Below are 13558 nucleotides of genomic sequence, written 5' to 3'. Positions count from 1 at the left end.
TTCCCTTTCTCTGTCGCTCCCTCTCACTCATGGTTTCTGTTCGCCTCAGATTCCCCCTCCCTTCCTCTCCCGCTCTCTCTCCCCCTCCCTCTCCTGCTCCCCCTCCCTCCCTCTCTCTCTCTCTCTCTCTCTCTCTAGTAAATTTCCCCAGGGCAAACAGTGAACAAAAGCAGAGACAAAGAAACAAAATAGTATGAGTGAAATAGTTACCAGGGACAAAATTAAATAACAAAACCGATAAATGAAAGCATGTGAAACACAGAAGAAGAATCAAAATCAAAGCTGGGGTCTCACAAAGTTATTAATCACAGTATGAATACAAGAAACATCTGAATCTGCATTTTGCTGTATTCATTACATGTGCTCGTAGGGTTGCCAACCATATAGGGACAGTTGGCAACCCTACGTACAACTGCTGAGCATAAGAGGGCCTGTTATTGGATGGCAGGTGAAGCACTCGTGCGTGACGTCAACAGCATATTTAACGCGCACGCATGCACGCTGTTGTATCAGGTCTAGGATTTGCCTGTAAGCATGATTACAGAGTACAGATGCCCCTCGACTTACGATGCTTCGACTTACGATATTTCGACTTTACGATGGTGCAAAAGCGATACGCATGCAATAGAAACCGTATTTCACTAGCCTGGCCTCGAGGCAGCGTTGGGCTGCATTGATAATTTAGGCGGCAATGCACTACTGCTTCATTAAAATTGCTTTCCTGTGGGCTATTTAGATTTACGCCTGCTCTATTGAGCAGACACACTCGTTCGCCTCAGCTGGCTTGTTAGTGTCTAACGCTAGCCTGTGCACTTTCTCTCCTATTTATCTTCAGGCACGTTTCGGCCCGAAACGTCTCCATTCCTTCCCTCCAGAGCTGCTGCCTGTCCCGCTGAGTTACTCCAGCTTTTTGTGTCTATTGTCGGTTTAAACCAGCGTCTGCAGTTCCTTCCTACACCCTTCCTCTATAATTCCTCTGAAAGAAGTTTGATCTGAATCCAAATGACAAGGTCACTGTGGATCCCCTGCATCTTAATCTTCTGGTGTGGGAAGTAACTGCAGATGCTGGTTTACACCGAAGACAGACACAAAATGCTGGAGGAACTCAGTGGGACAGGCAGCATCTCTGGAGTGAAGGAATGGGTGACATACTGGGTCAAGTCCCTTCTTCAAACTGATGATGTAAGCCATGCTGACCAAAGATCCTATAGCGGAGCAAGATGGACCATTCCTGCGAAAAACATGTAGTACGGTCATGGGCAGATTCATGGGTAATTTAAGGCCCCATTTCCGTAACCAGCTTCCGCCATCTTGCTTCTGCCCAACGATAGGATCTTTGCTTCTGCCTCCGCACTCGTATCTTTGCTTTGTCCATGGCGTCCACGTCTACTAGTGTTGCATTCTGCTCTGCTGCAAATTGCTCCAATCAGCAATGTAGGCGACCTGACTTGTCTTTCTTCAGGTTCCCCATTAAGGAGGAAAGGTAAGAAAACATTTATTACTTCTGTGGCATATTGAAATTTTTATTTAGCCTGTTCAATCTCTCACTGTAGTTAGATCATTGAGCTCAGATAGTCGAGTCCTCATGGCAACATCCTTGTAAAAATCTTCTCCTCAGGAGCATTTTCTTTCTACCTCTCTGTTATTTAATGCAGAATAAGAACATATTGATTGCATGATATTTTCTGTAATTTCAGATGTCCACAGTGGGTCCAGAATACTCGTCGACATGATCTCCTACACCGAACTGCGGAGTATTTGTCAAATAACTGCCCTCTTTGTTCTGAGCACTTCGATCTTGACCAGTTTTCCAACAAGCAGACCAAGAAAAGGCTAAATTGTAATGCAGTTCCAACGCTCTTTGACATCACTAACCCGCCAAAACATCTGTCTACCCAACGCAGGATACTTAAGAGGAAGAATGAGAACCTCCCATCTTCACCGAAGCCTTCAAAGCAGCAAAGAGGCAAGAATTTTGTTATTAACATTTATTTTCTCACTTTTGCTAAATTACAATGCTGTATCCAAACTGATACAATGTCAGTGGCACAATATGTAATAGCCTGTATGACACTTATATTTTCATGTGTGAGATGTTCGAGAACATTCCAGAGCAAACGCCGGAACGCCGCTCGCCAACCCTGTGTCTCGGCGGCGTACGACCACCATCAGCCGTGGTGAGAGAGGAGCGGTCAAAGAGGGACCATGACTGGGACCGGAGCAGCGGACAGCCGCAGTGAGCAACGTGTCCTGGGAGGCTGTTTCGCGCAAGATCATTATTTTACTTTCAATTTTTGTAGCATGAAATTGGTGCATCACATTAATTTCAAATGAGAATTACCAGTAGATGCTAATTTATTTACATGTATATGTTAATCCATTTCATTTGTATATCTCTTTTAACCCCTTTCTAACTTTTTTTTCCTTGGCAGTGTCATACAACATACAGGCCGACCATTCTTACTGCTTAGCTGCGAACCAGATTCGTGAGAATGAATTTCAATTCACACCAGATGTAAATCACAGAAGAGCACTGAAGAATGATCAACAGCGTACTTTTCACCTCGAGAAACCTCAAGAAATGGCAATTTATTTATTATTGTATCTATGTTGGACGTTTTACTATTTGGTGTAAGCAGGGGTAGGGCTATCATTGTGTTACATACGTTGAATTGTACATCACTTTCACTGGTTAGCTAATATGCTGAACACTGCAACCCTGTATATCTCGCGCACAGAATAATGTGAATTATGTAAATCTTACTATGCATGTCAGAAATAAAGTGTTAACCATGTTAATGGATTTCTATTATGAATTATTTAAAATTGAGTGGGTTGGTGCAATATTAGTGCAATATACTGCTAATGTGTCGTTATGAGATTCACATTAAAATCTTATCATGAATGACAGAAATGAAAAGTGTTATCCTTGTTTGTTTATGGATCTTGCTTTTGAATTATTTAAAATTGAGTGGGTTGGTGCAATATTGGTGCCATATGCTGCTAATGTGCAGTTATCAGATATTCAGTGTTAAAAAGAAAAATAAATCACAATAAAAGCGAAAAGATGCCTATGTTCCTTCCACAGCGTGCGGGGAGTCTGGCCCAGATCAGCACGGCTGAGACACCAGGGTGAAGTTGCAGGGAGGTTTACAATGTTTTTTAATTTAATGTTGTCCCTTGTCTAGTCTGAAATAAAGTTCATCATTGGATATAAAAATCAGAAGAAATGTAAATGTATGATTATATACATCTATATCACATCACAACAAAATAGAGAGAGTACAGAGGAGATTTACTAGAATGTTGCCTGGGTTTCAGCAACTAAGTTACAGAGAAAGGTTGAACAAGTTAGGGCTTTATTCTTTGGTGCGCAGAAGGTTAAGGGGGGACTTGAAAGAGGTCTTTAAAATGATGAGAGGGATAGACAGAGTTGACGTGGATAAGCTTTTCCCACTGAGAGTAGGGAAGATTCAAACAAGAGAACATGTCTTGAGAATTAAGGGACTGAAGTTTAGGGGTAACATGAGGGGGAACTTTTTTACTCAGAGAGTGGTGGCTGTGTGGAATGAGCTTCCAGTGAAGGTGGTGGAGGCAGGTTCGTTTTTATCATTTAAAAATAAATTGGATAGTTATATGGACGGGAAAGGCATGGAGGGTTATGGTCTGAGCGCAGGTATATGGGACTAGGGGAGAATACGTGTTCGGCACGGACTAGAAGGGTCGAGATGGCCTGTTTCCGTGCTGTAATTGTTATATGGTTATATGGTGTGTTCTTTCCAGCACAATCTAATCAGTTGTATGCTCGCTGAATAAAACCATCCTTAAGTTATACATCATTTGTAAATCTTGCTCAAAACAAATGTAATTTTGTGAAATACTTAATTTAGATAACCCCATCATTACAGACAGATCTCATTCTACTCTCTGGCTATTGGGAAGACCAGACCCATTTTATTGTTGAGAAACAGCTCCATAGACACAAAAACATTAAGGAACATTCCAGGGCTAGAGCAACTGGAATCTTCATATTGCTATTATTTTCCCAAATACTGCAGTTGTGAACAGTGTGATTAGATGAATGAATTACAGAGTGCAAGTGTAATAAAAAATCAACTCAAACACAGCACATGAGCCATTTAAAAAGAAATGATAAAAAACATTAAAAATTTATAAACATTTTATTCTTTAACAAGAATTAACAGAATTATGAACTAACAGAATTATGAATCTAACCCTATACCACACACACAAACTGTTCCCCCCGCAACGCTGATTACACTGCGAGTTGGGTCGGGTTACTGAAATGGACGGAAAAAAGCCCAGCGTTCTGCTCCATTGCGTACTACACGTCAGCCCATTGCATTTCGCAGGAGTGGCCTATCTTGCTCCGCTATAGGATCTTTGATGCTGACTGCCCCTAATTCGCCCATTTGCTGCCTAAGGTGTTTAAATCTTATCCCAAAGAATCCAACAGCTTCCTACCACTGTGTTCAAAAGGGAACTGCAGATGCTGGAATATCGAAGGTACACAAAATTGCTGGAGGAACTCAGCGGGTGCAGCAGCATCTATGGAGCGAAGGAAATAGGCGACGTTTCGGGCCGAAACCCTTCTTCAGACTGATGGGGGGTGGGGAAAGAAAGAAGGAAAAAGGGAGGAGGAGGAGCCCGAGCCCCTCCCATTCCCAATCCGACCTCTCTGTCCTGGGTCTCCTCCATTGCCAGAGTGGGCAACAGCGGAAATTGGAGGAACAGCACCTCATATTCTGTCTGGGGTCCTTGCGCCCTTATGGCATCAACATTGAATTCCCCCAATTTGGCTAGCCTGTGCTGTCCCCTCCCCTTCCTTCACCCTCTAGCTGTCTCCTCCCACCCTCCCATCCGCCCGCCCTCGGGCTCCTCCTCCTCCCTTTTTCCTTCTTTCTTTCCCCACCCCCCATCAGTCTGAAGAAGGGTTTCGGCCCGAAACGTCGCCTATTTCCTTCGCTCCATAGATGCTGCTGCACCCGCTGAGTTCCTCCAGCAATTTTGTGTACCTTCGAGCTTCCTACCACTGACGTGAGGCTCACTGCAATATTTTTTGTGGATTATCTCTATTTCCCTTCTTAAAAGAAACAATATTGGCTACTCTTCAGTCCTCCGGGACCTCACCTGTGGGCTGGAAAAGATGCAACAATCTTCATCAAATCCCCTGCAATCTCCTCACTTACATCTCTCAATAGCCTGGGATAGATCCCATCAGGCGCTGAGGTTTTATCCACCTTAAACCTGTCCTAGCACAGCTGTATTCCCGACATTGATCACTTTTTTCTCTGTGCATTTGGCATTTAAAATGCATTTGACATAAAATTATTAAGGGATTGGACTGGTGAGATGCAGGAAAAATGTTCCCGATGTTGGGGGAGTCCAGAACCAGGGGTCACAGTTTAAGAATATGGGGTAGGCCATGTAGGACTGAGATGAGGAAAAACATTTTCACCCAGAGAGTTGTGAATCTGTGGAATTCTCTGCCACAGAAGGCAGTGAAGGCCAATTCACTGGATGTTTTCAAGAGAGTTAGGTACAGCTCTTATGGCTAACGGAATCATTGGATGTGGGGAGAAAGCAGGAACGGGGTACTTTGTTATTAATTTTGTGATTAAATTCATTACAAAGAATTTTGTCAAACTCAATATTATAGCTTTAAATAATAATAACAGCTTGGGTCCCGTCCCCTCAACGCGCAGTATTTGTGGGGGGGGGGCCTGCGGCGTCACACACACACTACCCCCCCCCCCCACACACACACACACTAACCACCCCCCCCCCCACACACACACACACTAACTACCCCCCCCCACACACACACACTAACCACCCCCCCCCACACACACACTAACCACCCCCCCCCACACACACACTAACCACCACCCCCCCCACACACACTAACCACCCCCCCCCCACACACACAAACCACCCCCCCCCACACACACACTAACCACCCCCCCCCCACACACACACTAACCACCCCCCCCCCACACACACACACACACTAACCACCCCCCCCCACACACACACACACTAACCACCCCCCCCCCACACACACACACTAACCACACCCCCCCACACACACACTAACCACCCCCCCACACACACACACTAACCACCCCCCCCCACCCCCACACCCCCACCCCCCCCCCCCCCCCACACACTAACCCCCCCCTCCCCACCCCCACCACCCACACATTAACCACCCCCCCCCCCACACACCCCCCCCCCCACCCACACCCCCCCCCCCCCACACCCACACCCCCCCCCCCACCCCCACCACACACCCACACACCCCCCCCCCACACCACCCACACCACACCCCAGGTTAGGGAGGGAGAGGTGGATGGGAGGAGGGGAGGGGGAGGGGAGGGAGGGGGAGGGGAATAAGGGTTTTGGTTTAGTGATTTAGTGATAGGGGAAGGTTGGGAGTTTTGTAGAGGGGTTGATCTCGAGGTGGTTTATAGGCTATCTCTTAGCGGGTATTTTGGTGCCTTGGCCGACATTTAATTTTGGGGCTTTTTTTGTTAGTGATTTTTTCCGGTTCTTGGCGGATGATTTCGAAGAGTCGTTCGCGGGTGTCCTCTTTTTCTTAGGGGGAGGTTGTTTTGGTTTGGTGGGTTGGTTTCTTGTGTTTTCCTTTTTTCTCTTCTTTGCTACCTTCTCTTGTTTCTCGTTGTTCATCTTGTTTCTTTTTTCCCCTTATGTTTGTTGGTTCTGTGCAGCTGTTATAGGTCTCTTGAACTCTGTCCGGGGCGGTGCAGACACTGATTTGCGGGCCCGACTGCTGAGGTGCTCTCTTTCTTCGTGCGCTGTTCTCTCTGCCCTTTCGGGACCTTGCGGGACCTTGGGGGACCTCGGAAGCCCTTGGAACCCTTTGGAAGCCCAACCAAATTACTGCGTGTTCAGCGGCTTCAATCCAGAGCCCGGAGAGGAGCGCGGCTAGGCTGCAGGCGGGGCGAGGCAGGCGGGGTGAGGCGCTGTGGATGGCCGGCCGAGTGGTGAGTCGACTGCGAGCGGGCGGTGATCAAATGACTGCGAGTCGGGGGGGGGCCGTAACTCGCAGCGCGTTGAAAACTGTGCGCAGCAGGCCGCGAGGAGCAGAGCCATTGTGACATCATCAGCTCGTTAACTTTTAAAAAGTTTTCGGTTTTGTGAACAATTTTAATAAATAACTTAAGAAATAATGCATCAAATTTTCAGATGGCGATTTTTGACATCATGGCGTAAATCTCTGTTGGAATATGTAAAAATGTCACCATTAGCACGTCGTATTTTCAAGGAGATGTGAATCACAGACGAACACACAACTCCACAAATAAATACATCCACATCCAAGATCAGAGTTTTATAATTATAGAGATGTTATAGATACAACATTGACGCTTTGATGAACTTCATACCTGTGTATCAGCTATATGAAGCACCTCTGAAACAGCACAATAAAAATGTGAATTAATTTATTGATAGTCATCAGCTCTTTCTACCACAATCAGAGTGCTCTAACATGTGACTGTACAGAAGTGTGAAAACCTCCAGATTCAGGGACAGTTTCTTCCCAGCTGTTTTCAGGCAGCTGAATCATTGTACAAGACAAGAGAGCAGTACTGAACTACTATCTACCTCTTTGATGATCCTCTGACTATCCTTGATCGGACTTTGCTGGCTTTACCTTGCACTAAACGTTATTCCTTTATCATGTATCAATACACTGTAAATGGCTCGATTGTAATCATGTATTTCTGCTTCAATCTGCTGACTGGATAGCACAGAACAAAGGCTTTTCACTGTACCTCGGTACACGTGACAATAAACTAAACTGAACTGACTGAATGTTTAAGAACTGACTGAATGTTGTGCCTATTAGTCTAGTGTTCAGTTGCATTACATTCACTTCTCAATTGCTTCCTGAGACCCTGAAAATAATAGCAGGAAGCAGAACCCATTGCTGAAAACCCCTCAAAATTACTCCATCTGCCAAAACCAGGCAAGGACATGTTTAAGAAGGAACAGCAGATGCTGGAAAATCGAAGGTAGACAAAAATGCTGGAGAAACTCAGCGGGTGAGGCAGCATCTATGGTGCGAAGGAAATAGGCAACGTTTTTGGGTCGAGACCCTTCTTCAGAGCCAGGACAAAAGGAAACAAACTCTCTGCCAAAACCAGGCAAGGATAAAAAGAAACAAACTCTCCTTCTTCTTCTTGCGTATGGCGTGCACAGCCTAAAGTTGTTGGACAACATGTTCTATTTGATCTTATTTGATTGTGCACGCCGGGTTGATTGCATTCGTCAAAACAGGGCGGACCACGTGAAGGTTGCAATCTCCCACCCCAACAAACTCTCCAATTATCTGAAACAAGTTTTAACGAATGATGCTTTTAATAAGAACTTTACACTTGACATAAATCCCAAAGTCATGTTGACTTAGCGAAACTCATTGAAATCATTGCTAATCACATTAAAGCCTTTGTTTTCATAATGTACATGACAACCAATGTGATCCCTCAAAATAATGCCACTGGCATCCACAGACTTAAATCATTCTGGCAACTCTCCTGCCCTGCGGTGGTTCTGATATACTCACTTGATGTGTACACGCTGCTTCCTTCAAAATACGTTATTAATAGATGTGTTATTACTTTTCATAACTAAACTAATACCTCATAGGTTTTGAAAGATTGCAGACTAGTTAGTCATTTTGATCTAGTTCCTGGTAGAGATAAAATGATAAAAAGATATCACTAAAGTTTAATATGATAAATGACTGGCAAATTTCCATATAGGTATTGCATTATTATTGGTTGTTTTTATGTGTACGTATTTGTGTGTGTATATTTATATATATATAATGTTCTATATATACACACAAACACACAAATACCCACACAAATATATATATATATACAGGTGTGTGTGTGTGTGTGTGTGTGTATATATATATATATATATATATATCTATATATATCTATCTATATCTGTATGTGTGTGTGTGTGTATGTGTATATATGTGTGTGCGTGCGTGTGTGTGTGTGTGTGTATATATGTGTGTGTGTGTGCGTGCGTGCGTGTGTGTGTGTGTATATATGTGTGTGTGTGTGTGTGCGTGCGTGCGTGTGTGTTGTGTTGTCTAGTGTGTGTGTGTGTGTTTTTTGTGTGTTGTGTGTGTTGTGTGTGTGTATGTGTGGTGTGTGTGTGTGTGTGTGTGTGTGTGTGTCTGTGTGTGTGTGTGTGTGTGTTTGTGTGTGTGTGTTTGTTGTGGTGTGTGTGTGTGTGTGTCTCTATGTGTGTGTGTGTGTTGTTGTGTGTCTCTGTGTGTGCGTGCGTGTGTGTGTGTGTGTATCTGTGTGTGTGTGTTGTGTGTGTTCTCTCTGTGTGTGTGTGTGTGTGTGTCTCTCTGTGTGTGTGTGTGTGTGTGTGTGTGTGTGTGTGTGTGTGTGTGTGTGTGTGTGTGTGTGTGTGTGTATTTGTGCGAGAGTACATTTACACATTGAACTTTTTTTTCTTGTTTATTATATCGTTTTCAGAGTACAGTACCTGTACTATGTTAACATATTCTGTTGTGCTGCTGCAAGTAAGAATATCATTGTTCTATCTGGGACATATGACATTTCTTTAGCCACCTACATTTCAGTGAGAATAAACCCAACTGATCCAATCTATAACTACATATTATAACAATTTATAACTACACCCCTCCATCCCAGACGACATCCTGGTGAGTCTCTCTATTGCTCCCACTTCCATCTTGATGCGTGGTGACCAGTATATTACACAATACTTATATAAACCAATGTTTTGAACAACTGCTACATGTCACCCCAATTCTTCAACTCAATGCCTTGGACTTTGACGCCAAACCATGCCAAATGCCAGAGATGCTGCTTGACCTGTGGGGTTATGTCATCATTTTGTGTCTTCTACACCAAATGCCTTCTTCATTACCTGAATCATCTGTGTTGCCACTTCCAGGGTTTAGGTTTAGGTTTATTATTGTCAGAGCTATAGATTTACACCCCTACATTTCTCTGGACAATAATGTTGTTTTATTCATATGCCCTGACAAATGTAACTTCCCAAAGTGACTCCACATATAGTGGATCAACTTTCATCTGCCGCCTGTCCACCCAACGATCCAACTAATCTAAGTCTTTAAAAAATCTTCTTCATTATCTACAACTCCACCAATTCTTTTGTCATCTGCAAACTTACTAATCATATCCCCCATATTCTCATCCACGTCAGTGAGAAATATTACAATCAAAGCTTACAGCAACGATCCCTGTGATACACCATTTGTTACTGGTTTTCAGTCAGAAAGAACCCCATCAACTACACTCTCTGTCGCTGCCTAACCAAGTTTGGATACAATTCACCCGCATGCCTCAGATTCCATACTCCTTAACCTTCTGGACTAGCCTCCTATGTGGGACCTTGTCATGTCCTTACTGAAGTTGATAGAGACAACATTTACCACCTTGCCAACATCAATCTCCTTGGTCAAAAAACTCAAGTCAGTTTTGTGAGACATGACCTCTTCTGCACAAAACCATGCTGGCTCTTCCCAATCAGTCCCTGTTTTTCGAGGAGAACATGCATCCTGTATCTCAGTATCTTCGACAAAGTCGCTACTACTGATGTAAGGCTCAATGACATCTAGTTTCTAGGCTTCTCCCGAATGCCATTTTTTAACAAGGGGACAACATTAGCTATCTTCCAGTCTTCTGATACCTTACCCAGAGCAAAATAAGATGCAAAAATGTCTATCAGAGCCTAGCAATCTCCATCCTCGCTTCTCTTAATATCCTGGGGATTTATCCATCCTAATGTACTTCAATATTTCCAACGCTTCCTCTTTCTCGATACTTGCTCCAGAATATCATCATAACCCCCCCCCCCCCCCCCCCCCCCCCCCCCCCCCCCCCCCCCGTTAACTCTCCAGCCTCCACCTAATTCTCCCTGGTAAACACTGTTAAGAAGCATTCATTTAGGATCTTACTCATATCCCCTGGCTCCACATATAGATTATCCCTTAGGTCCCTGATGGCTCATTCCTTAGCTACCATCTTGCTTATAACATACGGACAAAAGGTTTTAGGATTTGCCTTAATTCTACTTGCCAAGATCATTTCATGGTACCTTTTTGCTTTCCTAATATCTTTTTTAAGCGTACTCCAATATCCCAGAAAAGCCGAGGTTGATTCATTTGATAACAATCCTCTATACCAGCCATCTGCTTCCTTCTTTTTCCCTGATCAAGCCAATGCCGTTTGTTAACCAAGGTTCCCTAAACTTACCATCTTTGCAACCAACCCTTATTGGTTGGTTGCAAAGACTCTGAATTTTTAAACACTTCCCATTTATCAAATGTTGTTTGCTCCCCAAATAGTTGCTAATCTACCTCTCCCGGCTCTTGTCTTACATCATCAAAGTCACCCTCCCCACTATTTTGGCCTATCACAACAACCAAGTTTAGCATGGTTATCTTGAAGCTCACCGAACTATGGACACCATGATCCAACAGGACAATAGTAACTGTATGTCATAGTCATGAGGTCATGTAGTAAATGTGCAGAGAGAATGGGAGTTATCAGTGTTAAGGGCCTGTCCCACTTAGGCTATTATTAGGTGACTGCCGGCGACTGTCATAGTCGGAGCAGGTCGCCGAAAAGCTGGCGACTGGACCCCCCCCTTCGACGCAAAATTTGAAATAGAATCATTACTTTAACAACAAAAAAAACCAAAGGCAGCACCGGCGACAACCTACATCAACCTGGTGATAACTACAACAGCACCTACGTCAGGAGAAGTCAAGCTACGCTCATTGGCATCAAACCCACTGTCGCTGACTGTGGCCGAAAAATGTTCAACACGTTGAAAATCCAGCGGCGACCAAAAAGATGCTACGACTCTTTGGGTGACTGAGGAGTCCACTCATGACCATACAGGTGACACCCCGGCGACCATGTGGCAACAGCCTAGTCACCTGTAGTCGCCTAAAAAATAGATAAGTGGGACAGGCCCTTTAGTGTTGAGCTCTGAATTAATGAAGACTTGTAGTGTAGGGTGATAGTGAACAATACATAATTACAGGGTCTCGTCCCAAAGCGTCATCAATTCCTTTTCTCCAGAGATGCTGCCTGACCTGCTGAGTTACTCCAGCTTGTTGTGTCTATCACACATAATTAATATTAGATTTGAGAGGAGGTAGACTGGGTTTTGGACCAAAGTGCTTAATTTAGATAAAGGTGGACTGTGGGGGCTCTAGCAAGAAGTTGACCAATATTGGCTATTGCTAGATCTTACAAGTTTTTGTTCATTTGCAGAAGTCTTGAGTCTTCAGGAAATTGCATGGTTTGGACTGAAGACATTTCTCTTGGCTTCATAGCTTCTGCAAAAGCTGCTAATTCCAGTCGCAGGAATATGAACATTAAGTCCTTTAGGAATGCTGAATTACAGGAACTGTGGCAGATGATTAACACACAGCTCACTCAAACTATGGAGGAAGGAGGAACAGGTGGACCCCAGCAGCTTATAAACCACAAACAGGGCGGGATGGCGTGTGTGTAACTACTCTGCTCAAGACCGCAAGAAATTACAGAGAGTTGTAGATGTAGCCCAGTCTATCAAACAGATTGGACGTCCCACCATTAACACTTCCCGTTGCCTCTGAAAAGCAAAAATGTCCCACCTTGGTCATTCCTTCTTCTCCCTACTCCCATCAGGCAAAAGGTACAGAAGCTTGAAAACACCAGACTCAGGAACAGTTTCTTCCATTCAGTTATCAGACTTCTGAATGACCCTGCCATAATATAGGGGATTGTCTGTGTCGTCTCTTCCCCATTGTGGACATTGAACTTTGTCTCTGGAACTGATGTGCTACACTACTCAGAACAATATTCTGCACTATGCATCTTCCCCTATGTTCTGTCTATTGTACTTGATTTTAACTTGGTTGTATTTATGTACACTATTATCTTATATATAGGATAGCATGCAAAGCAACGGTTTTCAGCGTATCTCGGTACATGTGCCAATAATAAATATAAATATAGGAAACAAAAATGCTGAAAATAGTCAGGGTCCTACTGTATCTATGAAAGGAGTTAATACTTCAGGTTGATGAGATCTCATCAAAAGCTGAAACATTAACTCTGTTTCACTATCACAAATGCTGCCTGATCTGCTGAGTGAATCCAGCACATTCTGTTTACTTTTCAATTAAGTGTGTGAATCCTATCAGCCATGGTTGTATAACTGAAGCAGGCCAAGAAACTAGAAAAGAGCAGGTCTGGCAGCATCTCTGGAGAGAAGGAATAATATTTTCCTTTTGTCCAAAGATTCTGTCTGACCTGTTGAGTTACTCCAGTGTTTTGTGTCTATCTTCAGTTTAAACCAGAATCTGCAGTTCCTTCCTACACACACGATACTATACGATAGAACTTTATTAATCCCAGGAGGGAAATTGTGTGTGTGGGTATATATATTACACACACACACACACACGCACGCACATGCACACACGCACACACAC

Source organism: Amblyraja radiata, chromosome 8 (genome assembly GCF_010909765.2).
Source record: "Amblyraja radiata isolate CabotCenter1 chromosome 8, sAmbRad1.1.pri, whole genome shotgun sequence".
Taxonomy (NCBI): domain Eukaryota; kingdom Metazoa; phylum Chordata; class Chondrichthyes; order Rajiformes; family Rajidae; genus Amblyraja; species Amblyraja radiata.
This window is presented reverse-complemented; position numbering follows the sequence as displayed.